At 33.8% G+C, this 7,119-nt stretch overlaps 1 long non-coding RNA gene across 1 annotated transcript; it reads left to right on the forward strand.

The window, feature by feature from the left end:
* The first annotated feature begins 2,639 nt into the window (after positions 1-2,639).
* On the forward strand, positions 2,640-4,569 carry LOC110689543. The gene is made up of 3 exons (XR_002504911.1): positions 2,640-3,605; positions 3,811-3,926; positions 4,058-4,569. It is a non-coding gene; the product is annotated as an uncharacterized LOC110689543 (long non-coding RNA).
* The last annotated feature ends 2,550 nt before the right edge of the window (positions 4,570-7,119 follow it).

A 7,119-nucleotide genomic window follows, 5' to 3' on the forward strand; every position in this document is an offset into this window, starting at 1 on the left:
AAGGGTTCGGGGATGATGGTACAATTCCAACCTAAAAGAGATTGAACCTGCCGTAATAATAGGCCTCTACTTTATTCTGATCGTATTCATGTGCGCTTTTTGATTAACATGCAATCAATAAGTTTAACCCTAAACCTATTTATCTATGTTGGTTGAATATAATGCACAAATAAACCTAGTATTGGCGATCACTTGAAATTATAATCAAATTAACCCTAACAAGATTATTAATTATCTTATTAAGCGTGATTACAAATATTAATTCCCTTTAAACATGCATAAAAGGTGTGATCAAGCAATAAAAATAAATAATCAAGCAACATAATAAAAATAACAATAATAATAATAATTATAATTAAAATAAAAATAAAAATAATCATAATCATGTTAAAGCATAATAAAAATAGCAAGATCCTAGGCATGATACTAACAATATTAATAACAAACCCTATCATGTCACTAAGCAATGAAAATAAAATCTTTAACCCTAACATGATATTAACAATCATAAATATTAGGAAGAACATAGGAAGCATCGCAGGAATCATAATAAGCATATTTGATATTATAACCTTTTCCCCAAACATGATACTAGGAATATCATTATAACAATTTAAACATGATTTCTACATCATAATATCAATTAAAACCATTAAACCACTTACTTTGATGCCTCGTACCTCTTTCTAATAACAAAATACACACGTTAGTAACTTCAAGGAAAATAGTAAACAAACAATTAAATTAAATAATTGAAAGAGAGATTTGGGACCAAACCCTCAGAAATTAAACCTTTCACTCCTAGGGCGAAGGCAACTTCGAATATGGCTAGGTGTTTCTAGATCTTGCGAATGCGGAATTTTGTATGTAAAAGACTAGTTTAGAAAAGAGAAAGAGAAGGAGAGATGAATGATTATAGAGAATGAGAATTGAAAACTGGTTGTTGGTGAATGAAAACGGAGTTTTTACGACGTTATTTATAGAGAAAATCAGCCAAAAATATAAAATTAACAAAACAGAGTATTGGCGCACGAAGAACGAGATCGGCGCCAGGAATTGGCCATTGGCGCCAGGCACCAACGTTAGCGCCAGGCGCCAATGCTGGCGCCAATGCCTGGCGTTAGGCGCCAATCCCGTTTTTGACACGTTTTCTAAAATCAGATAAATTTTTCCGTACAGGAGGATAAAATCGTATCTTTTCCTCAAAAATATTCTTTGATTTTAATTAAAACTCTGAAAAGTCAACAAAAGTCAATTTATCAATGCTATTTGAATTAGGAATGAAAAGAACCTTCTAGAAGAATCTAGAAGACTAAATCCATTCCTAATTTCATTAGGAATGATAAATCATATTAGGCCCTCCTCTAGATCATTGGGCCGCATATAAGGCTCAAACTGGGCCCAGTTTAGTAAATTGGCCATAACTTCCTCAATATTCATCGGAATTGGGCTTATAATATATCGTTGGAAAGCTCTTGTCAAGCCCCATCCAACTACACTACTATTGGACCCATATCATGGATCAACAAAACTGGATTGGCTGTTTTCTTAAAATAAGCTTTCAAAAACAGAGAGAAGAGAAAAGAAATTAAAACTATCCACAACACTAAACTTTCCACACTTTCGCTTCATTCGATTATTATTCGACGTGAAAGGTACTCATCACTGGGTTTGGTTTTGTGGAGACACAAATGGGTGTCTACAACCGTACGAGATCATCCAAAATGTGGGAAAAGTAGCATACAAGTTGGATTTGCCTAACGAGCTAGAAAGAGTTTATAATGTGTTCCATATGACCCAAATTCGGAAGTACATACCAGATGTTTCCCATCTCTTACAACCTGAGACCATCGAGATGGATGAAAACTTGACTTATGAGGAAAGACCTATGAAGATTTTGGATAGTAAAGTGAGAAGCACTAGGAACAAGGATGTTAAGATAATCAAGTTTTTATGGTCAAACCATAAAACCGAGGAAACTGCTTGGGAAGCTGAAGCAGATATGAGGAAAAGATATCCAGAGTTGTTTTATGAGGTCAGTAGTCGAGATACGGGGGCGTAACTCCATGCGATAGAGTTTCGCGCTTTTGCCCTTTTCGGTTAGTTTTTGAGTCATTTTGAGTATTAAGTGTTATACCTAAGTCATAGTTTGAGTCGTTCCAAGTCATTATAGGTTGTGCATGAGTCAATTTGAACAATTCAAATAATTTTACTTATATTCAACTTAAGTTTCAAGGTCGAAACTTCTTTTAAGGGGGGTAGACTGTAATACTCGGTATTTTTAAGTCATTTAATAACTATTAAATATGGATTTTCCGAAATATTTTATCATACAAAATATTATATGATAATTTTATACCTATATTTTATAATGATTTTAATTATACGAGTCAAGTCAAAGTTTGTCTTACCCAAAAATCATATTTTCAACCGTTAATAATTTGTATCCGATTTAGACGACAAAGTACAAAGTTCGCTATTTCAATTCATATATGCAATACACTAGTACTACACAAAATTTGTACGTCAATTGTCCTAGCATTCTACTTCTATATATATATATATATATAAAAAAAAAATATATATATATATATATATATATATATATATATATATATATATATATATATATTTAAAAAAAAATAGCAGGTTGACAAAGGGGGGAAAACCCACCCACTTGCCTCCTTCATTGAATGTCATGGTTGAACAACTTGAAGTAGTACCAAACTTCCCTATAAATAGCCATGGAACATAAGGTATTTCATCACATCTCCTATTTCTCTTCTTACTTTCCTTCTCCTTTCTCCTTTCTCCTTCCTCCTCTATACTCACCTCCTTTTTGCTTTCATTTGTGGTCTTGAGCTCCTCACGAGCACCTCCTCGCAACCACCTTACTGGCGCCATTCGACCACCATCGTGCCGCCACCTCCTTTCTTGTTGTTGTTGCACTACTACAAAACTTGGAAAAAAGACCCCCAATTAAAGACCCGTTATTTAACCAACGGGTCTAGCTCTTTGATATAAAAGATCCAATATAAATTATAACGGGTCTCTTATGTGTATTAAAGAGAGAGAGAGAGAAATGAGAGACCTGTTATCAATCCTAACAGGTCTCTTATTTAATTAGGTCCCACACCTTTGATTAGAGAAGGAAATTGAAAGAGTCGTTGACTAGTATGACAGGTCTCTTAGCTTTGCTCTTACTCATGCTAGTAGATTGCCCTGACCTATTTATTTTTATTTTATCATTATTTCCCAAAAGTCATTCACCTATTCTCACTCTACAAATCCTCCGCCCAATGCAAGCCCAACCCATAATTAAAACCCTCATCCTTTCCTTATGAATATGCCGCCGTCACTTCTTCCCTTCTCCATTAAATCATTACTATCTCCTTCTTCTCCATTAAATCAAAACACTACATTTATTCTAAGAATGGTAAAAATGGGCTCTTTCTATCCTCTTACATGCTTGCCGTTTATCCTCTTATTTTCCCCAAGTTTGAGAATATCGCTACTTGCTAAGTTCCGATGATGTTCGATAATAGATCTGTAAATTATGAAGAATTGTTGTCTAATTTATGACTGAACTTCCGATTAAAATTACGGTAATCGATCTATACATTGATTTTTCAGTTTAAATTGTCTCTATATTTATGATTTGATTGTTATTAAACTTTTGAATTGTATTTTTCTCAAATTGAACAAATTTTATGATTTGAATGTTATGAAAGTTTTACAATTATTTTGCATTTTTATGAATTACATTTGCTACGGCTCTTAATTACAATTTATCTTCAATTTTGGTTGTAGTCCTATTTCGGGTCTCACCTTCGGGTCATTTCTCTGATGGGCTGATTCATGAAGGTTTTGCAGAGCTAGTTGTTGTATTTTTTGGGAGTTATTCATTCCACCGAGATTATACTCTAGTGGGTAACTAACTATGTTATACAGTAATTGTTTTGGATGTAGTATATTGTTTTGTAAATGAATTTGTTTTGTTTTATATGAATTTCATTAAGAGTAATTTGTCTTGTTTTTTTTCTATTTTTTTTGTCAGGTTTGTGTGATTTCGTCATACGAGTAGTAAATTCTCGAACAGAGGAGATTGGAAATGGAGTATTCAAGAACATATGGTGTTATTATAATTGTAAAATTTCAGTAAATTCATAGGACTTTTTTTTTTTTTTTTTTTTTTTTTTTTTTGCAAATTCATGTTGGATGATCTTATTGTATCAATTTTAATTTAATCTGTTGCTATTTTATGTAGTCTTAGAGTGTAATTTACAATTTATAAATAATCCACCAATTTTTACATAGCATATAAGTAGAATATTCAAAATTCAAATGAAAATCGTCCAAAACCGTACCAAATAAAAAAAAACAAAAATATTATTTTTTTAAAAAAAAATTAAATGGACAAAGAGAGCCGTTATTTGACATGGTAGGTCTGTTTGGTACCACTTAACAGACCCCCTATCTCTAATAACGGGTTTCTTTTTCTTCAAATTTATTAAATTTATAACTCATGTAACAGACCTGACATCACTTACAACAGGTTTCTTTGTCTTCAAAAACAGACCCCCACTAATGACGGGTCTCTATACAACGGGTTTCTTTGTCTTCAAAAACAGACCCCCTGTTGTGAGGCGGTCTATCATGCATATTTCAATGAGTCTCTTTGCAAATTTTTGTAGTAGTGTTGACCATAAGTCCCAAGCTACTACCATACTTCTTGAACTTCTATCATGCACTACTATGTCTTACTACTACTACTACTACTTCTACTTAGGGGTGGGACTTTTCAAACCGAACCGTGAAACCGCCCGTTACCGAACCGAACCATCACGGACCGATCCGTTTATAAACCGATAAATGTAAACCGAAAACCGAACTGAACCGTTCAATATCAAACCGAAACCGAATTGAACCGCTCAATGTCAACCCGTTACGGACCGTAAACCGATAACAAACCAAACTGCGCAAATCCGAACCGAAACGAAACCGAACCGAATGGTTTATAAACCCGTTAATGACCCGAACCGTTTATAAACCGAAACCGTTTAAACCGAAAAAAAAAAACCGTTTAAACCGAACCATTTGTAACCCGCTAACCGTTTAAACCGACCCGTTTATGAACCGAAACCGTTTAAACCGCACGTATAAACCGAACCGTTATAATCCGCTAACCGTCTAAACAGAACTGTCATAACCCGTTAAACCGTTAAAATCGAACTGTTTTCGAATCGCAACCTGTTTAAACTTATCCAATTACAAACTGCTTAATTCAAATTGAATTATTTACAACCTAAATGGCTAAATAGTAAATACAATTAAATAATTAATATTAATAAATGTAGATCTAATCAAACGGCTTAGGTTTATACAAAGGTTTATATCACCTAGATCTAGGCCAACGACATTATTAATATCGTTTTAGATTACTTATTTATTTTAATTACAAGATATATCATTTGTATCTTTTCATTCCAGTAATAAAGTCCACCCAAATTATCTTCATTGTTCCTTGATATTCATGATCATCCAATAAGATAACACAAGATTGGAGATAAATAACATTAAAATTAGAGTAATATCAACAAGCAATTAAAAAAAGTCACCATTTTCATTGATTAAAATTCACAATACATATACCAATACATAATGAAACTACTATCACTACTACCCAAATTAGATTTCAGATTTATCAACTGAAACATCATCAAGTTTAGGGTTGCAAAAAATGATACATGATAAGATGAAGGGAGGAGTGAGAATGTGAGTGATTTGGGAGCAGAATCTTGAAGCAGCAGCCCAGCACCCAATAGCAGAGGAAATACCAGCAACAAGCAGGAACCAGCACACGCAATAACAGATCAGCAACTTATCCGAAGCAAGGAATAATATAAGCAGAAGGGACTCAGCAGGAACTTATTTTTGTTTTTCAAAATTGCTCTCAGATTTACGTTTATCGTATCATCACTGAGCAATGGCTGTTTTAACTTAAAACTTGAAAAATGCTGCCAGCAAGTACATATACATTGAAGTCTCAACATAAATGACAAGGGCAACGATGATTCAAGAAAAATTAAAACAACAAGCATAAGAAACAGCAGCAACAAAACAGCAGCAAGCATAAGAAACAGCAGCAACAAAACAACAGCAACAACAACTCAGCAGAGACATCAACCAAAAGGCAAAAGCACTACCAGCAGGCAGCAGCTCATAACAAGTTCAAGCAACTTCAAAATTATAGCTTTTGTTTTTTAAAATTGCTCTCAGAGAGCAATGGTTGTTTTAACAAAAACTTGAGAAATGCTGCCAGCAAGTACCAAAATACATTTAACTATTTAAGTCTCAACATAAATGACAAGGGCAACGATTTTAAAAGTCGTGAAAAAATGCTGCCAGCAAGTCTGAAAATAAATGACAAGGGCAACGATTTTAAAAGTCTTGAAAAATGCTGCCAGCAAGTCTGAAAATAAAAGACAAGGGCAACGATTTTTCAAGATAAAATAAACCACAATGAGACACAAATACCAGTTATGCAGATGAAGCAATTTCGGCTTCAATCTCTTTACCAATAAGGAGGACGTCTTCCTCAACATCCTCTTGATAACCACGGCACCAATTTTGGGTGGTAACCAATGCCTCAACATTCTTTGGCAAAAGTTTACCCCTATATTTGTTCAAAATACGACCACCCAAACTAAAAGAAGATTCAAAGGCCACCGATGTAATAGGAATGGCCAAAACATCCCTTGCCATATTCTAAAATAGGAAGAGAAGAAGCTTGAGATTCCCAATACTTGAGAACATCAAAATGTTCCCCTTGAATTAATCGCGAACGAGGTCCATTCAAATATGCCTCAAGATCAGCCAGAGGGCATCTAGTTGAATCATCACATTCGTCATCAACCTCACGCAACTGCAACAGATTTTTTATTATAAAATTTAAATTATGACATTACAAATAAAAATAGAAGACTACCATTAATATTGAGTATATTGTATAACATAAATACCGTGAAAATATTTTGAGATCTCAACGTACGATTAGAATTTTCAGATTGAGCTGTGTTTGAAGAGGCAGGATTTCTGCAGCTTGTATTAGATGCAGTA

The sequence above is a fragment of the Chenopodium quinoa genome, unplaced genomic scaffold (assembly GCF_001683475.1).
Source record: "Chenopodium quinoa cultivar QQ74 unplaced genomic scaffold, ASM168347v1, whole genome shotgun sequence".
NCBI lineage: Eukaryota > Viridiplantae > Streptophyta > Magnoliopsida > Caryophyllales > Amaranthaceae > Chenopodium > Chenopodium quinoa.